Source organism: Papio anubis, chromosome 3 (assembly GCF_008728515.1).
Source record: "Papio anubis isolate 15944 chromosome 3, Panubis1.0, whole genome shotgun sequence".
Classification (NCBI taxonomy): domain Eukaryota; kingdom Metazoa; phylum Chordata; class Mammalia; order Primates; family Cercopithecidae; genus Papio; species Papio anubis.
Window position 1 is genome coordinate 44398530 of NC_044978.1, and position 22550 is coordinate 44421079.

Sequence of the window (22550 nt, forward strand, 5' to 3'; positions counted from 1 at the left end):
AGCAGTTTTATTGCTCACGTCCAGACTAAAAGGAGCTGTAGCTTGTTTAACAGTGATCACCTTGTTTTGTTTCATTGCTACCAAACTATACACAATACTGAAATTAGACACATCTAATCCCCACATTTCACAGAAGAATAAACTGATTCTCTGGAAGATGTTAGACCTGCACAGTTATTGGGTGTCTGATGCACAACACAAACCTGGGTCTCTTCTCACAACCTTGAGCTCTTTTTTTCCTTTTTTTTTTTTCTGAGTTGCTATTTCAGATTCCCCCAAACAAACTCCTCTGCTATCATTACAAGCTAGATACACCTAAGCATTTCCTGAAGTTTTGAAAATGTCCCAGTGCTTTCTGATATGGCTTCCACAGAAGCCATGTTTTCATGTTTGATGACACCGGAAAAAAATACTTTATGCAAATGTGAAGCCAGTAAATGGTTATTGTGGAACAGCCATCCAACATTCAATCCCAGGAGGTATAAATAAGTACAGAAAAAACAACCACTCTTTCGAATGATCAGCCCTCTTGAGGTTTCCCTCATCACCAGCCATAAATAGCACTTGCTCTTCCACTCATTTGTGGCCTGGTAATGCATGCCACCAACAATTAGGAATTTCTCATTTCTAAAGCTGGTTTGGCCACCCACTTGCTGTGGGGCCTTGGACAAGTCATTTGGTAACTTTTTCAATCTTAATCAAAGAGTAAAATCTTCACTTGCACTGTGAAAATGACCTTATTCACATTCACACTTACTAAGGATTCTCATTTTCTAAGCTGATTTTTTTTCTAAAGTGGCACTATCATGTCACATAGATCAAAAAACTAGCAATGTAATCATATCATCCAAACATAGTAAGATTGGAATGCAGGAAAAAAAATAGAACAAACTCTTAAAAACATTGCAACTGAAAATAGAAACTTAGTAATGAGTATTCTTCCAAATTATGCTATTAAAAGCAAGGCTCTAATAAGCACTAATTTTCCATAGAAATTTATCACTTCTCCATTAAAACAAAGTTCTGGTATGAAGCTTCTTTAGGAAGCTCCAGGAACATAGCCTTCATTCTCAGGCTAAGTCAGGAATACTTTCTCTACGATCTCACAATCCCTTGATTATGCCAATGTAACTTCACTTATCACATTGAATTATAATGATTTGTTCTTATCTCTGTAGCTTCCAGGAGACTTGAACTGTTAAGGCAGGAATCATTTCTTATTCATCATGCTAAACCCACTGCCTGGCACAAAATAGGTATCAAATACATAGCTTCTTGATCTATAAAAAATATGGACTAGATGGTTGTTTATGGAGGAAGCTATCCAATTCTATTCTCATAGCCAGTGGAGAAATGAAATAGCTTTCCTAGGAGAGTTTTATTTTTTCAACTTATAAAAAGAGACCAATAAGGAACTGGACTTCTACTAACAATATTTCAGCATCTTCCAGCTATCTTCATCTTAGGTCCCTGAGATAGTACTCTACGTATGGCTATATTCTGTTGACACACAGACACACACACACACACGCACACACACACACAAACACACACAACAGAAGACATCCAAAAATAAATATTAAAATTCTTATAGAGTTATAGGTGTGTGGTAATCAGGGAAAGATTAATTTAACCCTTTTCAATAAGAACTACAGATTTTAGTCCAGGGAACATAACACAGTTGCTAAAAGACAGTGGGAGACAAGTTAATATATCCAAATGAAGAGGTCAGCTGGCACACAGAAAATCCCCACTGCTGGAAGAATTTATCACTGTTGATTGTGGCGAGGTCAAAAGTCCCTTGTTCCTTCTTGGAAAGATGACATTTCTCCCGTACATTATTTTCTGTGTGTGTTGGAATTGCTTGCTGTAGAAATTTGAGTATTGATAACCTAAGGACGCTGAAGAAAACATTCATTCACAACTGTTTATTATAAAGATTTATCTTTGGCTGGTAGATAAATTCAAGATGATATGACAAGTTTACTTTTTGTGGAACAAAAAAACATAGTAAAGACAAATATGTAGGAAATAAACACAGGAGATATATTATTTTTTTTCTGTTGACTTATACAATAATATTTGGAAAACTGTAGTATATCTTTTGTTGTACTCTCATGTAAAAAAACACAACACTAGTTTGTTACTCACTAACATCCCACTCTCAATTCTTTCTCCTTTGCAAGACAGGGAAGAGAACTAATCTTTGCCACAGTTTCCAGCAAGTCTGGGTCACCATCAGCATCACTATCTGCCCTCAACCACCACTGAAGCCTAGGTGCTACTTGGGACCTCCTGTCAGCAACCCAGGAGCTCCTCCCATGGGAGGGGTGACATTTCACAAACGAGAGAGTGTAGGTATAGGGATAGAGAAACCAAAGAAGGTGAGGAAGATAGGGGAAAGATGCCAGAATATTGTCCACATGACCCCTTCCTTGTGTGGGTCCCAATCTTTAGGAACTTGTCCTTTCTGAAATTCAGGAAGAATTCCACATTAACTAGAACTTTAATCTCTGTCCTTGTTTATTACAATTCTTTTAGGAATTTGTCCTGACAATTTAAGATAAAAAAAAAATTGCATATACTCAAATAATCTTCTATACAAGTCTTTGGGAGATGAATGAACAGAACAAAGGAAAACTTGGTTCCTGTGGGGCTCTCTGCCTGCTGAGCACATGATGCTGTGAAGTTTGGGGGTGTGCTGTAATCTCTGCCTAGCCAAGAGGTGTGGGGAGAAAGTCCAGGAACTAGAGGATCATTCTGAAGTGGACAAGCAAGAAAACAATGAGTCTAAACCTTTCCACTAACTCTGCATGTTAGAGAATGTGGACCAAAGAAATAAGGCAAAAGGTCCAACTATTAGAAGGTGCAGGGGAGGGAAGAGGCATGGAACATAAACAGAAGCCCAGACAGTGCTACAGCAGTGTCACAAACTGAGACTGCAGCCTGAAAACCACAAAGGAGTCTTCATGTGCAAACAGGATCTAAAGCCTAGCACATCATCCACCATTTGTTTCCATCCATCCAACACCCATGGAGGAGCAGGGGGGTGACACAGAACACTGGGCATCTGTCGCCATGTGATCTGCTTAATGTAAAATTCAGTACATCACATAGATTTACCTTTATACCCAAATTTCATTTATTTTTAACTTTTTAGGAAAAATATTGTGCTTATTCCTCTATGTAATAAATTGTGCTTATAGCATGCTTCCATGTGTACTAAGATTTTGAAGCTCAATGACTCTCCAGATATAATTTGATTGGAAATTAATCATCCCAAATATAATGATCCCAACATCAAGAATAATGTGAAATTTGTAAATAGTAGAATTTATAATGATTTTTCTTTCTTTAAATTATCCACAAGCCTTGACCAAATAAGTGAGAAAAAATTCTTAGCCCCCTCCTTTGTCTCCAGGTTGAGGCTAAGTTATGAGTAGTTGGCAATCAAGTCATTCAAAAAATAATAATATTCGCTTTTATATGTGCTTGGAATACCAACTGAGCTTCTTGTAAAAACTTCAGCTGTTAGTAGAAGACCTGAAACAGGTTTTTCTCATTTAAGAGGCTATAATTTTCAAGCTCATTTCTTAATATGTGGAATTTATGAAAAACAACTCATTGGGTATTATTTTTGCCATGCAAATAAGGATGGTTCATGGGAATGTTTAAATTTTCTTCCCCAACCACTACTTTTAAAAGTCCTCTGGTTAAAGAGATCACTTTCCTGTGCACTTTTCGCATTGACATGGAAGGTGCCCTATAAGAATTCCCTCCAGTTTTTTCCATCCTGTGTCTCTCTGTCCTATCACCTGAAGCTACTACATTGCATGGCATGCTTCAGGTCTTTACTCACAATTTACTAAACAAAACCCAGATTCCGTGTAAGACTGATTTTTCTCCCCCGTTTGTCTACTACAATACTAGAAAAGAGGAAATTAGGTCAAAATTAAAACCGACAATGGTTTGGGAGTGCTGTTAGATTTAGTATCCTTACCCTCTAACACAGACATACTTTGTTTTATTGCACTCCTCTTTATGGTGCACCATCGATACCGCATTTCTCACGGATTGAAGGTTTGTGGCAACCTGCACAGAGCAAGGGAAAATCAGCGCTATTTTTTTCCAAAAATATCCTAACTTTGTCTCTGTGTCACATTTTGGTAATTCTCACAATATTTCAAACTTTTCATCATTATTATATTTGTCATAGTGATCTATGATCAGTGATCTTTGATGTTACCGTTGTAATTGCTTTATGGTGCCATAAACTGCACCCACATAAAAGGAGAACTTAATCGATAAATGTTGTGTGTATTGTGACTGCTCCACCAACCAGCCATTCCCCATTTCTCTTCTTCTTCTCCAGCCTCTTTATTCCCTGAGACGTGACAATATTGAATTTAGGCCAAGAAATAACCCTACAGTGGCCTCTCAGTGTCCAAGTGAAAGGAAGAGTTACGTGTCTCTCACTTTAAATCAAAAGCTAGAAATGAATCAGCTTAGTGAGGAAGACATGTAGAAAGCGGAGATGCCCCCCAAAAAAGAGACCTTTTGCCCCAAATGTTAGCCAAGTTGCGAATGCAAAAGAAAAGTTCTTAAATGAAATTGGAAGTGCTATTCTGGTGAACACATGATTGATAAGAAAGCAAAACAGCCATGTTGCTGATACAGAGAAAATTTTAGTGGCCCAGAGAGGCCACTAAAACCAGCCACAACATTCCCTTACGCCAAGGCCTTATCTAGAGTAAGGCCCAACTCTCTTCAATTCTATGTAGGCTGGGAGAGATGAGGAAGCTTCAGAAGAAAAGTTTGAAGCTAGCCAAGGTCGGCTCATGAGGTTTAAGGAAAGAAGCCATCTCCATAACATAAAAGTGCAAGGTGAAGTAGCAAGTGCTAATGCAGAAGCTGCAGCAAGTTGTCCAGAAGATCTAGCTAAGATAATTGATGAAGGTGGCTATACTAAGCAGCAGACTTTTTAATGCAGACAAAACAGCCTTTTATTGGAAAAAAGTCATCTGGGACTTTCATAGCTAGAGAGGAGAAGTCAAAGTCTGGCTTCAAATCTCAAAAGACAGGTTGAATCTCTAGTTAGGGGCTAATGAAGCTGGTGACTTTAAGCTGAAATCAGTGCTCACTGACTATTCTTAAAATCCTAGGGCCCTGGCCAGGTGCAGTGACTCACTCCTGTAATCCCAGCAGTTTGAGAGGCAGAGGCGGGTGGATCACCTGAGGTTGGGAGTTCGAGGCCAGCATGACCAATATGGAGAAACCCCGTCTCTAATAAAAACACAAAAATTGGCCAGGTGCAGTGGCTCACGCCTGTAATCCCAGCACTTTGGGAGGCCGAGGCAGGCGGATCACAAGGTCAGGAGATGGAGACCATCCTGACTAACACAGTGAAACCCTGTCTCCACTAACAATACAAAATAATTAGCTGGGCGTGGTGGCAGGTGCCTGTAGTCCCAGCTACTAGGGAGGCTGAGGCAGGAGAATGGCGTGAACCTGGGAGGCAGAGCTTGCAGGGAGCCGAGATAGAGCCACTGCATTCCAGTTTAGGTAACACAGCAAGAGTCCGTCTCAAAAAAAAAATTAATTTAATTAATTAATTAATTAGCTGGGCATGGTGGTGCATGCCTGTAATCCCAGCTACTCAGGAGGCTGAGGCAGGAGATTCACTTGAACCCGGGAGGCGGAGGTTGTGGTGAGCCAAGATCGTGCCATTGCACTCGAGCCTGGGCAACAAAAGTGAAACTCTGTCAAAACAACAAAACAAAACAAAACAAAATCCTAGGGCTCTAAATAATTATGCTAAATCTACTCTCCTTGTGCTCTAGAAATGGAAAAACAAAACCTGGATGAAAACATATCTGCTTACAGCATGGTTTATAAAATATTTGAAGCCCACTATTGAGACCTGCTTCTCAGAAAAAATTTTTTTTTCAAAAAATATTACTCATTGACAATGGACATAGTTACCCAAGAGCTCTGATGTAAATAGATAAGGGAATGAATGTTGTTGTCATGCCTGCTAACAAAACATCCACTGTAGCCCATGAATTGAGGAGTCATTTTGATTTTCATGTCTTATTATTTAAGAAATACATTTCATAAGGCATTAGCTGCCACATATAGTGATTCCTCTGATGGATCTGAGCAAAGTGAATTGAAACCTTCTAGAAAAGACTCACCAAATGCCAGTGAAAACATTTGTGATTCATAGGAGGAGGTCAAAATATCAACATTAACAAGAGTTTGGAAGAAGTTGATTCTAACCTTCCATGGATGACTTTGAAAAGTTTAAGACTTCAGGGAAGGAAGTCACCACAGCTGTGACAAAAATAGCAAGAGAACTACAATTAGAAGTGGAGGCTGAAGATATGACTGAATTGTTACAATCTCATAAAACTTTAACAGACAAGGAATTGGCTCTTATGAATGTGCAAATAAAGTGTTTTTTTGAGATGGAATATGCTCCTGGTGAAGATGCTGTGAATGTTGTTGAAATGACAAACAAGTATTTAAAATATTACATCAACCTAGTTGCTAAAGCAATAGCAGGGTTTGAGAGGACTGACTCCAATTTGGAAAAAAGTTTGACTGTGAGTAAAATGCTATCAAATAGCATCACATGCTACAGAGAAATCTTTTGTGAAAGGAAGAGTCAATCTATGTGCAAACTTCACTGTGGTCTTATTTTAAGAAATCGCCACAGCCACCCTGGACTTCAGCAGCTACCACCCTAATCAGTCAACAGCCATCAACATCAAGGCAAGACCTTCCACCAGCAAATAGATCATGACTCTCTGAAGGCTCAGATTATCATCAACATTTTTTAGAAATAAAGTATTTTTAAAGTAAGGCATGTATATATATATTTTTAGACAAAAGGCTATTGCACACTTAATAGAGTATGGAATAGTATAAACATAACTTTTATATGTACTGAGAAACCAAAAATTCATATGACTTGCTTTATTGCAATCCTCACTTTATTGTGGTGATCTGGTACTGAACTTGCAGTATCTCCAAGGTATGACTGGCTCTTTATAATTATAAAAGGAACGCTATGCTTAAGCAAATAAATAGGATTCAAGATTCAAAGACTTTTTTATATGCAAGATGTATTCATTAGTTTTTTGAGAATTATAATTTAAAATGTTTTATTGAAATATGTTAATTACTTTTAAATGCTAGATTTAGATTATGTATTTGTAGTCTCATACACTATTCATACAGGATTTTTGCATTTGTTTCTTTTCCAATAAAAGAATTGAAAAAAATTACCTAAGTTATTAATCCTTATTGGAATGCAGCTGAAAACTTAATATGAAATTGGATGTCTCAACTAACATGCTTAATTAAGGACAAAGAACATGAGTTCTTCTCTATTACACTTAGTCTCAGCAACAATATGAAAATCAGGAAAATATATCTTGAGATTTCAAAAGCGGATGCATACCCCAGATTCTCCAACCTCAGAAAAGCAGTGGGCCTACAGTCGTGGGAGCCAAAGGTCCCCTTGCACTCAGCATGACGTCTACCTTTTCTTCCACTTCTGCTCTGCCTGCTGCTGGAAAACCCACTCTTTACTCTGAAACACACAAAACTGCTCGTGTGTGGGCACCTTCTTCCACTTTTCCCTGTTTCTAAGTTCATGTAACTGAATCTAGGTTTCTCATGGATTGTATTCAAGTATTTAAAAATGGTAGAATTCGGCTGGGAGCGGTGGCTCAAGCCTGTAATCCCAGCACTTTGGGAGGCCCAGACGGGTGGATCACGAGGTCAGGAGATCGAGACCATCCTGGCTAACACGGTGAAACTCCGTCTCTACTAAAAAAAATACAAAAAACTAGCCAAGCGTGGTGGCGGGCGCCTGTAGTCCCAGCTACTCGGGAGGTTGAGGCAGGAGAATGATGTAAACCCGGGAGGCGGAGCTTGCAGTGAGCTGTGATCGAGTCACCGCACTCCAGCCTGGGCGACAGAGCGAGACTCCATCTCAAAAAAGAAAAAAAAAAGGGGGGTAGAATTCAATGTGTTAGTTGTATTTTCCCTTGTTCTTCATTTTCTGTCAAAAGCAGAGGTTTTCAATCTACAGTTCTCATGCCAAATGATCCTGACCTTTTTTTGTAAAGGTCTTAAGCTAAGAGCTTCTTTTATATTTTTAAAGGGTTGGAAAAGAAGAGGAGGCAGAAGAGGAAGAAAGACAGGAAGAAGGAGAAAAATAAGAAGGGGAAGAGAAAGGGGAGGAAGCAGAGGAAGAAGAAGAGGCTGCCACAGTGTCGGGACAGAGATGGTAAGTGGCCTGGAAAGCCTGAATTATTTTTATAGAAAGATTTTGTAGACCCCTGGTTTAGAGAGATGGCTGCCCTCACTCACAGAATGTGATTTCTTTTTAGATCAGTTAGGACAAGGACATAAGGAAACTTCAAGAACAATGTGACCAAATTGCTCCTTGTCCAAAGGAACTCTTGATTAAAGCCTTTCCTAATTATTTTCCGGAGTGGCAAACACTGTTCATGTGTTTCACTGTTCACTGTTCCCAACAGATATCCTCTCTCAATTTTGATTTAGTTGAGATAACCATATGCTTCAGGGGAGGCTGGGGCCCTCCACATATTCAGGGAGGTAAGTTTGAATAGATCGAGCCAAGGCAATTCTATCTCCTTGCCAGTGATTGATTTGGGACTTGGCACAAGTTGTAAACCTGGTCAATAAAATGTTTAACAGGAAGTCTGCCATGGGATGCTTGAAAATAGTTTACTCTCTTTTAAAAGGGAAGCCAAGGAAAGAACATGCCTTATTTTCTCCCTTTTTCAACAAGGCACCTTTAAGCCTTGTTGGGTGAAGACACACTGCCTAGGATTGCCATTGCCATCCTATAACCCAAAGGCTGCAAATGGCAGAACAGAAAGTCAACCCAAAAAAGAAAAAAAAAAAAAATAAACCCTCAACCTATGTGCTTGGGAATTTGGTATGTAAGACATAAAATGCCTGTATTGTTAAACCTACTTTTAATTGTTTCTTTCCTCTTTTAACCCTAAAGCATTCTGATATACCTTGTATAGGCAACAGCTTGTAGGAAATCTTCTTGGCTATCTCTACTGTTTCACAATAAAAGGTAAAAATTATGAAATGCTGACCTTGTCTTAATGCAATGGAATAACCAATTTATTAATCCATCCCTTCAGAGACACCACCTTTTAATCTAGGGTAAACACATTTATGGATACAGCCTTTATGCATAATTTTTTTCTTTTTCTTTTTTTTTGAGATGGAGTCTTGCTGTGTCACCCAGGCTGGAGTGCAGTGGCACCAGGCTCACTGCAACCTCTACCTCCCAGGTTCAAGTGATTCTCCTGCCTCAGTCTCCCATGTAGCTGGGATTACAGGCACGCGCCACAACAGCCAGCTGATTGTTTATATTTTTGGTAGAGATGGGGTTTCACCATGTTAGACAGGCAGGTCTTGAACTCCTGATCTCAAGTGATCCACCCTCCCTGGCCTCCCAAAGTGCTGGGATGACAGGCGTGAGCCACCGTGCCCAGCTGATAATTCTTGACTTAGAAGAACTGTCATCAAGAAAGGACTGAATCTTTCTAACTATTAGTAAATAAATGGTTTAAGTTGTGTTCAGAAGAGAAATTAGATATTGACATAATGTATCAAGTAGAACACCATGAGTTTCTAAAATGAATTTTGGATAGATGCATCTTTTCACTCACAGATATCTTTGAATAATATGATGGACAAATTTCAATGAATGTTAAATTATTGAGTGCAATTAATTTTAAGAGTCAAGCAAAATTGGCAAAAGGACAGAGCAACTCTTAAAACCCATGAAGCTCACATCTCTACCCCATGCTACCACCTCTCACATTCTCCCCACCCATGCAGACACATTACATACTCCCCTCATCCAGCATGCTGTTGGCCATGTGTGCTACCACACTTGCAAGAAGTTACAATAGTTTATTCTAAATGTCTCGGTTTTTACAGCCTAAATTGAGGCCTTTAGTGGCACTTGGAAATTATTTTTGTGGTTTACTTTTATAGATAACACATTTCCCACCCCTACCCCCTTTCTGCTGGCTCCTTCAGAAATTTGGTTGAGGGAAACCACACAGAATTCTGAAATCTGTAGGCCAGGTGCCCACATCATAGTGACTTGGATCCCCACACTGGTGGCTTTTGGCAAGACATCAAAGTCTGTTCTTTCTCCTATTATCATTCCTAACAGGAAATTTGACTCCAGTGAATATATATAATATTTTCAGTAGCCTTAACTCATAACCCATTAATTACTTTTGGTTTTATTTATTGTGCTTCTGGTATTTCTCTTAAATTTAAAACTCTCCAAGAGTCTTTTAATTTTAATATTATACTATTATTTATGGGAAATTGTAGGGGGGTACTGGTAGTAGTAATAAGGAAAAAATTGTTGAAAAATTCTTGTTACTAATCTCTTCCCAGATCACTGAATTCACCAACTTCCTTTGTTTTATGTCATACGCTATTGTCTTGATTTCAGTCCAGGATCTTTCCTTGGTTCTATCTCAGCACAGCCACAGGCAAGTTACTTAACTCACTTGCTCCCGTGTTCACTATTCCACACATACATATTCATAAGGCACTAGGAGCCAGACATTTGCAAAGGCCCTGGGGGACTCAGTGATGAACAAGACAGACACAATCCATGTCACTATGGAGCTCACATTCTCATAGAGAGCATAGATCCAAAACAAGAAAAAAAAAATGACAATCTGTGGTGTCATAAAGGAAACCAAGGATGAGCCATGAGAAAAAATAGGCCATTTTTCCCCTTGGAGAAGAGATTTGGGGAAGGCCTCTTTGAGGAGATGAGTTGTGAAGGGACAAGAAAGAGATAGCCATATGAACCCTGGAGTTAAGACTATCAGTCACAGTAGTGACTCTGGTTTTCTCAAGTTCATATTGTTGTGCTGTAAGAGCAGAGGCATTCTAACTTTCCAGCAGCTTCCAAGTGGAAGTTTTTATTGCCTTGATGTCTTCCCTTAACAATTGAACAGAACCACGGGGGAGAAAGACCTTTTTTTCAGAGAAGTTGGGGAAGGTAGAATTGGCCTGTGACCTAAGATTTTGTCCAGTGACTTTTCTGTTGGAATGGAATGTCTAAGAAAACCCAAGGAAGAAATGAGGTCACTGAGAAATGTCAGGCAGAAATCACCCAAGGGCAAAACCCACCTGAAAACATTGATTAGCCTCTCCCTTTTCCTCTTTCCTTCACATACTTATCTCTATATACTCACATGGTAGAAGGTCAGATTGTTTTCCTTAAGAAGAATTTTCTCATGTAAAACATTAATACAATCTGAATTGCATAATTTTACCATATTCTATTATCTGAAAATAGTTATAATGATCCAATACTTTCACCCCCATACCATATAAATACAAAGCATTTTTTCTTAGTGGTTGGAATGGTGAACCCCAAAATGATATGTCCATGTCCTCACCCACAAAACCTGTAAATGTGACATTATTTGGAAAAGGAGTCTGCAGATGTTATTAAGGTAAGGATCACAACATCTTGCTGATTTAGGGTGGGCCCTAAATCCAATGACAAGTCTTTCTAAGGAAAGAGCAGGGGAAACAGACACAGCTATAGTCACAGAGGGGAGAAAGGCATGTGACGATGCAGGCAGAGATTAAATGATGCTGCCACAAGCCAAGGTACTCCAGAAGGCTCCAGAAGTTGGAAGATGCAAGAAAAGATTCTCCTTTAGAGCCTTTCAAGGGAGCACCCTGTTACTAACACCTTAATTCAGATTTCTAGCTTCGAGATTTGTGGGAGAAAATATTTCCATGTTTGAAACCACCAAGTTTGTGGTAATTTGTTGTAGCAACTGAAGGAAACAAATACATCATCTGAAGCTGAGCTTTTGAAGGTTGGAAAATTACACTTTGCCTTTATTTCAGTTTATTTTTCTTCAGTGAAAAAAGCAATCAACGGGAATGAAATTCCTTAACAAGAGCACATTGCAGGTGGTACAAAGGCATCCCTGGCAGTTCTACCACCGCTCCATCAAAGACTGTATTCCCAGAGCCTGCTATATCCCATCCTGTGAACCACAGCATAGGGTAATGGAAGGAAAGCTGGACTAAGAATCACAAGCTGAGGTACTGTTGTTCCTGTTTGTAGACTCTCAGTCTTGATTTTTCTATCTTGCCTCTGTGTACTTCACAGTGGAGGGATCTTAACATGATCAACATAGAATAATAAAATAACAGCTGTAAAAACAAGCTACAGGTAATAGTGTTCCATGAAAAGATGTTCATATTATTATAGAAGAGAGGAATAGAACGAAGTTAAGTATGAAGTCACATCCCAAATAGACATCACTAACGCGAATAATGAACATGAATTCCTCACTCCTGATGTCATTGGGTGACGTCCGCATAGCCACAACGTTCAAGGCTCTGACGAGCTCACTCTAATGAGCTTCCAAGAGTCAAAGTCCTTCACTGTTCTTTCTTCCTCACAGAAAATTGACATAAAAAGCACAGGTCAGGCTTGGCTACCTTCTGAGGGATCAAATATGCACAGAAGTGATAGCCTCATCACAGTGCCAAACTCAGAATTAAGCACCATTCTTGTCCATTAGGCCCATACACTAGTATTTTTTTGGGATTCTCTGGAAAACACCAGAATGCCCTGGTACCATTCAGTCCTACCTTATGGGCCAAGCCTGAGGATGTTTCAAAAGAAACCCAGAGCAGCCAAGGTGGTGGTTTTGAGGAAGGTCTTAGAAGCCTCACTGCCAAAGCGAAACCAGCTGAGTAAACTTCACAAGCAGACCCACACCACTCAGTAAGGTGTCCCACTAAGATATTAGCCTTGACAAGAGAGCCCTGGTGCCATGGAAACAGGGTAAACACAGAGTTTGTCTTCCAGACTTTGTGGGAGACGCTGCAATCCTCATGCTGCCTCCAGATCCAGAATGCACAGAAAAGTAGAGTGAGGAATAAAACATAAAAGAAAGAACATAGGCTAAAACTGACCTAAATTTAGAAATAAATGCTTTAACATTGACCTGAAAATTTGTTAGGGAAGAGTTGATTTCCCTTCTCCTTGCTGCCTATCAAAATTAAATTAAAAATAAAAAAGTTTTTGCATTTATGATTTATGTGAGCAATCATGCTAGCTACATGGTTTAACTATGGCCAAGTATAGTAAAGTAGACAGAACATGGAACTTACACAGGTCTGGATTCAAGCAGCCAACATGGTCACTTGAATGGACCAGTTAAGAGGTCCATGTGTCTACCTAAGTCTGTTTTCTCATTTGTAAAATATACGTGCCTAGTTAGAGAGGATAGGGAAACCATTCTTAAAACCAGATTTGGAGGAATCTCAAAATATCAAAAGAACAATAATTTAATATACTGAAATATATTAGTAAGTTGTCAGGTTTTAACAACTTTGAAGTACATCTCAACCCAGCAATGCAAACTCCTGTGTTGGAAGTACATTCCTATGCAAGCTTGTACATACCACATATCGCTGTGCTCTCATACACACTATAAATGTGTCCACTATTGTGGTAAAGTTTTGCATGGTAATAGCTTAAAGTAGGACTTTCTTAATTTTAAAGTATAAAGATACAATGGAAATCGGTAACATTGATTCAGCAAAACAAGCCAACGAAAAAATACAAAACACAAAGAATGAGAATCTGACTCTAACAACAATAATTCTTATTAGGCCAATACGAAAAGGTTAGGTTGTTAAATAAATAGGAAAGAATAAAATCAAAATAGCATTAAATATGGGCAATTCCAAGTAAAGAATAAAGTATAAAAATCAATGAATAAATCCATGTATACACACTGGGCTTTATGGCTTTTTATTATTATACAGAAGTCTTTTTTTTTTTTTTTGCTTTTATGTTAGGTTAATTTTAACTATATTTTAGTTTTTATCAGTGTATGATCAATGGGGGTAATCCTTGCCCACACAGAAATACTGCCAGAGCAAAGGGCCCACATATTTACAAAGGAGGTCCTGAGATCATTGAAAGAAGTAATCATTGTCCTTAGCCCAAGAAAAAGGAGAAGCCAGGGAGGCCCTACCTTCCCTCTCCAGCGTGCTGTGAGCTACTTGTGTTCTCTGATGAGCCTGCAGTAGAAAAAAAGATGAAGACAGAGATGAGGCACGGGGAGGCATTGGGAGACGCAATCAATGTGACCAAAGCAAGCCTCCCGCTTTGGGCTTCTCCTAAAGCAATTCTCCTATTAAGGGAAAAACTTTTCAGGGACCCAGGGATGGGATGGGGTTGGTGGTGGGGGGTGGGGGTCACCTGCCTCCCCCTATTGTGGTCATTTTCATAAGTCAGCAGGGGGTAAAGGCAAGAGGCAAATCCAGCACATCGTCAAAATAACCAAGTGTTCTGTGCCAAAAGGAAATGTGGGCTAAGAACTATAATGAGAGGGTAAGCAAAGAGCCACTGGCTCCAAGCAGTGAGATGTGTCAGCGAGAGAGAACAGCAGTCCTGTTGGCCCGAGTTCAGGCCAGAGCCTTAATCTGTAAATCACTGTGAAGCCCAATACGTCAAAAAAATGTGGCCACCCCTGGAGTAAAGGCAAAAGGCAACAGAGTAACCTCCTGTGGATCACCCATGTGAAAATGCAAAAACACCCCAGCATCCAAGAGAGGGGAAGGGTGGCTTGCCAGAACCTAATTACATTTAATCAAGAAGGCAAAAAATGATGAGCACGTGTCCCATAATCCCAAATGAAAAACACACGCATATGCGCGCACGCGCACGCGCACACACACACACCACTCTTAAGAATGCTTGACTGTACTTTCTCTCATCTCCCTTTATAAGCCTACTCTAAAATTTCTGGCACGGGCCTGAAAGTCATTAGTAATTTAGCTGAAACGTAAAATTTTACTGCAGCGCATTGGTAGCTATTATGAGGTATAAATCTGTGTGGCTCTGGCAGGTTGAATTCCCTCCTACTACCCTTCGTCGTGCTACAAAAAGCATTTGACCGTGCTGGGGGTACAGGACTCACATTTTGGAATTAAATTAGAGACATGAGAATACTAAAATACCCCTTCTTTTCTTGATCTGCACTAACCATTTTGAACTGCTTTCTTGGGCTAAGTCCCGCTAAAGAAAATGTCATCTTCTTCAGGAAATCTGTATTCAGCAAACTGCCCTGCAAAAACCATAGTGTACAAAATCATCAAGTTTAACAAAATCTGTGTTTGCTTTGCCCACACTTATTCTATAGACCAAAGCCCATCATTTTCAGTTGTCACTGAAGAACAAAAGTATCTCACCCATAAATTCCAAATGTTTCCCTATAAACGAAGCGAAAGAGAAACTACGTATAGTATTGTTATATTAATTGTACTACATTCAAAAACACAATATATTGGTTATTTTGTTTCACATTTTTCAACAAAATCCTTTCTGGTCATTAGGTCTTGAATGCAAATGTATTTTCATAACCAACATACTATGTTTTTGAACATAGTGCAATTAGCACATGAGATTTGAACCTTTATTAGTGGAGTGACTTAGTAGAAAGCATATGGAAAGTGGAATTGATGCCTAAATCCTATGCCCTTAGCCAGAGATAGAGAATAGGAGAAGTTGTTCTATCATTGAATTTCTTGTTTTCCCAGCAGACGTTAGTCATGGGTTACAGGGGCAGTACGGGCTTCAGGTAAACCTGGATCCAGTACCTCTGCCTGATTAAATCGGGACACAAGCTTAGACTTCTCAATAAAGTCTGCAGGCAACCATGACCAATTTATCATAGCACATGAGACAAAAACTCACTTGCCTTCTCTGGTCTGAATTGTAAGCACTATAAGAGTAGGGACCACAATTGCTCCTTTTTTGGTTCTGGCACCTGTCTCAGTATCTGGCACATAGCTGGCCTCAGTAAACATTTATTGATGGTATTGAACTGTCTGACCTTGCCATTAATTCAAAAAGTGTCCTAAACTAAAAAATTTTTTGCCTTATTTTATTTTCCTAGAAAATGGTATCTTGTTAATTGCCAGTTACCTTATTATTACCAAAAGAAATTAAATATAAAATTAAGTGTAAGCAAAACTATTAAATATTTATTTACAAATAATATGATGTGCAGTATTATTCAAAGCAGAATAAATAAGCATGTTCTCTACTCCCTGGTTGCTTAGATTCTGGAATGGGGTAGCTTGAAATACAAATGAATATGGTTTATGGAATTCCCTCTAATTATGGTGCCTTCCAAAGAGAAGGCCCAGTTGCATTTATCAACTTTATCCAGTTTTATGGCATTGTGAAAATTTTTCTTGCATGCTTAAGGAAATAGAGTCCTTTCACACTGTGTTGAGAATATTATTGGGGATGTTGGTCAGTACTTTACATCTTTACTAATGAGATTGCTTTTAGTAGTTAGTAGCAGAAAATTTCACCCAATGTGTTTAAACTATAAGGGAGGATTCACTGACTCATAATTTAAAATATCACAGGGAAGATGGGCTACAAGTGAACCTTCAGCCAGCTACTCAATTACATATTCAACATCTTTTTTCTTTCTGAGACTGACTTACCTCATGGTCCCAAAATGGCTGCATCAAAACCCAAAATAACATATTTCCTCACTAATTTTTTCATCAACAGTGTCAATGTTTCAACATTCCCAGGAAAAGAAATGAGATTTAATCTGCTTGGATGGCTTGAATTAGATGGCTTGAACTACATGCCTAAATGTAAACTAATTATTATAATCTGTGCATTGAATGCACTGATTAGGTTAGCCTAGGTCATGTGCTCCACCTTAGACATAGAGGTAGAATTATTTTTCTCAGAATCACACAGATCCCCAAAGAGAAATCAGTACTTGCAAAAGGTTAAAGGAAATGATGCAGAGACGTCCACCAACAAACATCTATTATAACAATATCTCTTTTTCAAGACCTGTGGCAGAAACTCCTGTGTGATCTAAGAACCAAGAGTTATCAGTCTTCTGAGCACCTGTTATGTTTTATCCCACAGACATAAACTGTGTGTAATGCAAATATCCTTTAATTCAACAGCCTATTGGTTACAAATGAAGTATTGGAGGGAACACATGATTTTTACTACTTTTGTAGCCTCTACATTTATTCCTTCAAGAATTCATTATCCTGCAATCTTATCCCACCCTCAGATATTTCTGGGAAGTCCCATAGCTGTCTCAAATGTATTGCGAAAAGAACACACATTTTCTGGGTACCCTGTCACCCATCAGGGCTCATTTACAGGGCATTAGCCATGCCCATGGGACATCTGCCATCTTTGCTGGGATCCGACCTACCCTTCACCACTTCCCCACTCCTGCTATAGAATTCCACCCTGCCTTGAATGATGCATCCAACTATAAAAGACGCATCCTGATTATTAAAAAAAAAAAAAAATTAACACTGTTCTGTCCTCACAATTTCTCTTTATGTAAAGAGTTCCTTCATTTAACTGCTCTGATTCCTACAGTGACATAAGTCTTATGTCTGTGGACCCAGTTAAAACTAAATGCCATCATGTGTTGTCTACTATCCTTAAAACACCCCCTTCCTGACAATGCTGGGTGCCCATCAAAAATCCTCCTCCCTCTGCCGATCTCTGCAAAAACAAACAGCAAATAAACAACCTCATACAAATAGATCCCTGAGAAAAGTAAGAGTCTAAATTCCACTTTTAGTTCATTTGAGATATCTGAATAATTGAAAAGGTTTCTTTTTGCATTGGCTCTGAGAGCTTAGAACTAAATGTATGGTATTTCACCCCAAGTATAAGTGTGTGCATTTTAAGCTTTATTCTCAAGTGCACATTCTATCCTTGCATCCTTTCCTCCTTATCCAGTGATTACTACTCCCATCATCCTGGTGATTTCTGCCCCTGTTGCCACATCCCAGCTATGGCTTCCTTCTAGTACATTACCTACTTCTTGCTCTCTGTTTGCTAGGTTACTCAGGTCTACGATTGAAGGTATATATGGCCATCAAATCCAGTGAAGCCTTCTGCCAGTAGGGTGAGTAAGTTCAGCCTCCCTCCTTCGACCCTCTGGCCCAGAAAGCCCTGGAAAAGTGAAAAATTCTTCCATTACCAAAAGCAGATCGCATATCTATACCAGGGAGAATTTTTCAATGAGGCATGTTGTTATCACAAAGATAACAGCACCCCCTCTCTTAGGGACGGGTCACACTTCTCTTAATGAAAAAAAGGGTGATCTGTATTCATTCTTAATAGAGTGACCAATGTCTCACTCCAAGGACGGTATAGGCCACACCCTTCATCCAGCACAAATTGCACCTCATAACTATCTGGCTTTCATCAGGTCATCTGATTCTGCTTCAGTTTTCTTCCATGTGACACTGAAGAACACTACAAAAATTAAGCAAAAGTTATAAGTTGCCCTTCAAGCAAATATTTGGTTTAATTATCTATTTAGAAGTAACGAGAGCAAAGTCTTCAAAGTCATTGATGTTTCCTTTCAAGAGTGATTGTTGTCACCCTTCTTAGAGGGAGAAGACATTTGATATTTATACACTGAGAAGACAGGGTGTAAATAATTAAAATATAATATGAGCCCTGGCAAAGGCTCAAGATAATAGTGGTATGAAAGCATGGAAAGAACAGTGTTCTAAGGGCAGGGAGTGGTTGCTCATGCCTGTAATCCCAGCAGTTTGGGAGGCCAAGGCAGACAGATCACCTGAGGTCAGGAGTTCAAGATCAGTTTGGCCAAGATAGCGAAACCCCATCTCTACTAAAAATACAAAAATTAGCCAGGCGTCGTGGTACATGCCTGTAATCCCAACTACTTGGGAGGCTGAGACAGGAGAATCACTTGAACTTGAACCTGGAAGGTGGAGGTTGCAGTGAGCTGAGATCACATCACTGCACTCCAGCCTGGGCAGCAGAGTGAGACTCTGTCTCAAAAAAACATAAAATATTTAAAAAAAAAAAAAAAAAAAACAGTGTTTTATTTGTCTGAAAGGTAGAGTACAATGAAAAGAAAAAGTGAGTAAGAACACAAGCAGGACATGAAAAGTGCAGGGTCTGCTCAAGGGAGGAAGAAAGGCCACCTGTGCTCATCATCAGTAGTAAGGAATGCAGGAGGACCAGTGAGTGGGCAAAGAACATCTGGGAGCTTTGAGAGTGTTTGGAGGAGAGTTGTATCGAGTTAAATGCTTTAGCAGCTCTGGGCAAAAAGCCTGTTAAGTATTCTGAGATAGTCATAGGGCAATTCTTTCTAGAGAACTGTTATCCAAAACCAATGGTATGAGATTTCTATGTAACATGGGCTGTACATTAACGGTACCATCGTGCATCAGTGACAAATGTGCTGCCGTTACGAGATTCAGTGTTTCCACTATCAACCTTTAAGCTACTCCTCTTAAGGCAGTTGATAATGTTTTTGAGTAGAGAGGAAAAAAGGAGGAGAAATACAGAAGGCATGCATTAACTACATCTTTAAAGAAAGAGAATTAAGTATTTGAAGTAAAAGAATTTGCTTGAAAAAAGTTAAAGCTCTTTTAAGTGTTGAACAAAAAGATTTAAAGATGAAAAACAAGATGAAACAATATGTCTTGGAAAATAAGGGCTTAATTATCGTAAGTTAATTGTGTATTACGGAGAAATAAATCTAATTGTAAACCATCAGAGAGAACAAGAAGGGAAAGGCATTATACAAGTAAAAAGAATTTTTTGAAATTAGTGTCTAATAAAGCCATTAGACTCTCCCTGATGCATAAAATTTCTTTCTCTGTCAACTGAAATGAACCTGACTTATTTCACTGTCAAACTAGCCTCTTCCTATTATCTTATATTTGTTGTCTTTCAGGCCTGAACAGCTGAATGTTAAACCCTGTTTCTGAAGAATTGGCATGTCTGCTTTCTAACATGCACAGTGACAAGTTAACTGGGGTAGGGCAAGAGGCTGAAGGACCTACTGCAAGTTAAAACCTAAAATAAACAGAATAGAGTCACTAGTGGATACTTTAAAAAGGAATTTATGGCCAATTTCCTCATTTCCCCTAGGATTTTGCTTGTGAAAATAAATTCGATATTTTCAGCATTAGAAAAATATATTTTTTGAAAAGAAAACAGGCCAAAGTTTCACATGTGTAATCTACCATTCCGGCAAGACACCAAAAGTGTAAGAGCATCAGTAGACCCTTCCATCGGGGTACTGACTCTGAAGTCACCAGTCTGCAGAGCCACCCACAACCGAACATACTGTGACACTGCTCTGGACATAGCAGGCCTGCTTGCTGGCATCAAAATTCTTATTTTTTGAGACACCTTCTCTCTTAAGCAGTAGAAAAATGTAACAGCAATTTACATTACACTAATAGTCTTTCCCTTATTGTTAGGAGTTTATTTCTCCCCAATATTTTTTTCCTCCTGAGGAATAGAAATGGTGATGCTAAGGAAGATAAATAAATGGTGTCATAAAATATATTCCATTTATTTAATAGTTTTCTACCATATAAAATGTTGCAGACTTTAAAATTCCATATAAGTCTTACACTTAGTATTTCTAATATGCTTTAAAAGCCCATTCAACTCCCCCCAGCTGTTGAGGACAGGAAGTAAAGAAAATAAGTCTTTTTCCTGCTAATCCTCCTAAGAGGAATTTAGGGAGCCAGCAGAGCCATTTTGGAATTTTGCTGAGAAACAAGGATTAGCATTCCTGTGTGCCTGGCTAAGTGGCATCACCAGATTGTTTGATTAGAAGAGTGCTGCCTACTTATTTTAGATGGCATCCAAATGCCAAAAGCTTGATGTTATATTGTTCACTTCAGAACTTTTCTCTGAGAAGTATTTAATACTAGTTGACCATCCATTTCTTTTCTATCTATTCCTAAATCCATTGGGAAAGGATTTGAGATTTAGAGTGCCATTACCCCATTAAAGGTATTTATCTTGGGCTTTCAACCTTTAAAAGCAGACTCTTATTTTATGGGACCTATTTAATACAACAGTAAGAAGATTAAACTAGAAAATGTAAAATCCCTCAGAGGTTGAAGAAATTCTGAGTCGGAGAAGATACTTGTCAAATTTACTCAGTTTCTTAAGGACAGTAAGTGAACTGGTCGAAGACTGAGGCAATTGTCTATTCAACTTCGTGTTTCCTGCATCTAGCATAGTATGCGACACATCACAGATGTTCTAGAAATGCTATATGAACAAATGAATGCATTATTGGCACTTTTTAAAGGATGCATGGATTAAAACATTTCTCTTATCTATTGGAAAATAAGTATGCATTGTGAGCATTTCATTGTTAATCCACAAGTTGCTGAAGTTAGGAGTCCTTTCCTACCTGCCATTCACTCATTTATTAACTTACTCATGAAAACTTATTGAACAATATTCTACACCATGGTTTATAAGTGCTAGATAATACTTACCCACCTTGAAAATTATCATATCTAGTATACATGGATTTTAAAAACATGGTTGGAAAATTATAGCCAACTTTAGTTGTTTTGACTATTAATTCATCCTAGACGTTTTAGTAGGTATAAAGTCAATATAATAAGTAGGTGAATAATATCAGCCTTTAAACGCCCCCCCAAAATTTTCTTTCCAGATATACTGGCTCTCCCTCATTTTGATGCGTTTGTTTCCATTTACCTTTTGAACCCATCAGTGATCAATAAATTTTGATGCTACATCTACTTTTGTTAAGAGCACCTGAAACTTGCCTACTTTAGGATGGAAACTGTTAGAAAAATATCTTCTCAATTTACAGTGTAGCTCAAATCTTGAGGTTGAGGTTGTTTTTGTTTGTTTTCAGTTCAATCCATAGTGCTTTGGGGGAATCACAGTTCCTCTGAAAAACATTAGGATTACACATTGGATTTGCACAACATGACAGTGCTCTAAAACACCGCAGCACATGACACACACAAAGGAGTCATCGGCAGAGCCTCGAGTCTCTAAATCTCCTCCTACCTGACTCCGTTATGACTGACCTGTTAGAGATTCAACAGGTTATTCCTTGGAGTGTTTTCTTGCCCTCCTTTCACGATAACTTGTGCTCTGCACTTTCCTGTAGTGTTATCAAGGTAAAGGAAAAGGTGTGGGTGCTATTTGGCAGAGTTTTTGAGCAGAGAGAGCCTACTGAAGATTCCAATCCTCTGCTGAGAATATCCTTGTTTTGCTTTTTTTTTTTTTTTTTCCCCCTGAAATACTTAGATCATTGCATCAGCCTTTTAATTTGCTTGTGTTGACAGGCTGAAAATGCAATGTGATCATTCCAGCTGAAAGTCCCTGGTACTTTCTTGAACCATCTTGCAACAGAAAATACGGGTGGTCTTTACTCTGGATTAGTAACTGCAGTGGTTAATTTGCCACCCTGAGCCATCAGGTTCAGCTGTACCGACTATTTCACAAACTTTCCAAGAAATCCTACAAACCAAAAGGAGCTCATCGCAATTAGTTACTACTCCTTCTCCATCAGTAATAGTCAAGAAGACAGAGTATTTTCCACTACGAAGCAGGTATTTTGGAA

General features: G+C 38.8%; 1 long non-coding RNA gene across 1 annotated transcript; it reads left to right on the top strand.

Moving 5' to 3' along the window:
• The first annotated feature begins 7951 nt into the window (after positions 1-7951).
• Positions 7952-21284, top strand: LOC103884667. The gene is made up of 3 exons (XR_647343.3): positions 7952-8299; positions 17994-18059; positions 19872-21284. It is a non-coding gene; the product is annotated as an uncharacterized LOC103884667 (long non-coding RNA).
• Positions 21285-22550: the final 1266 nt, after the last annotated feature.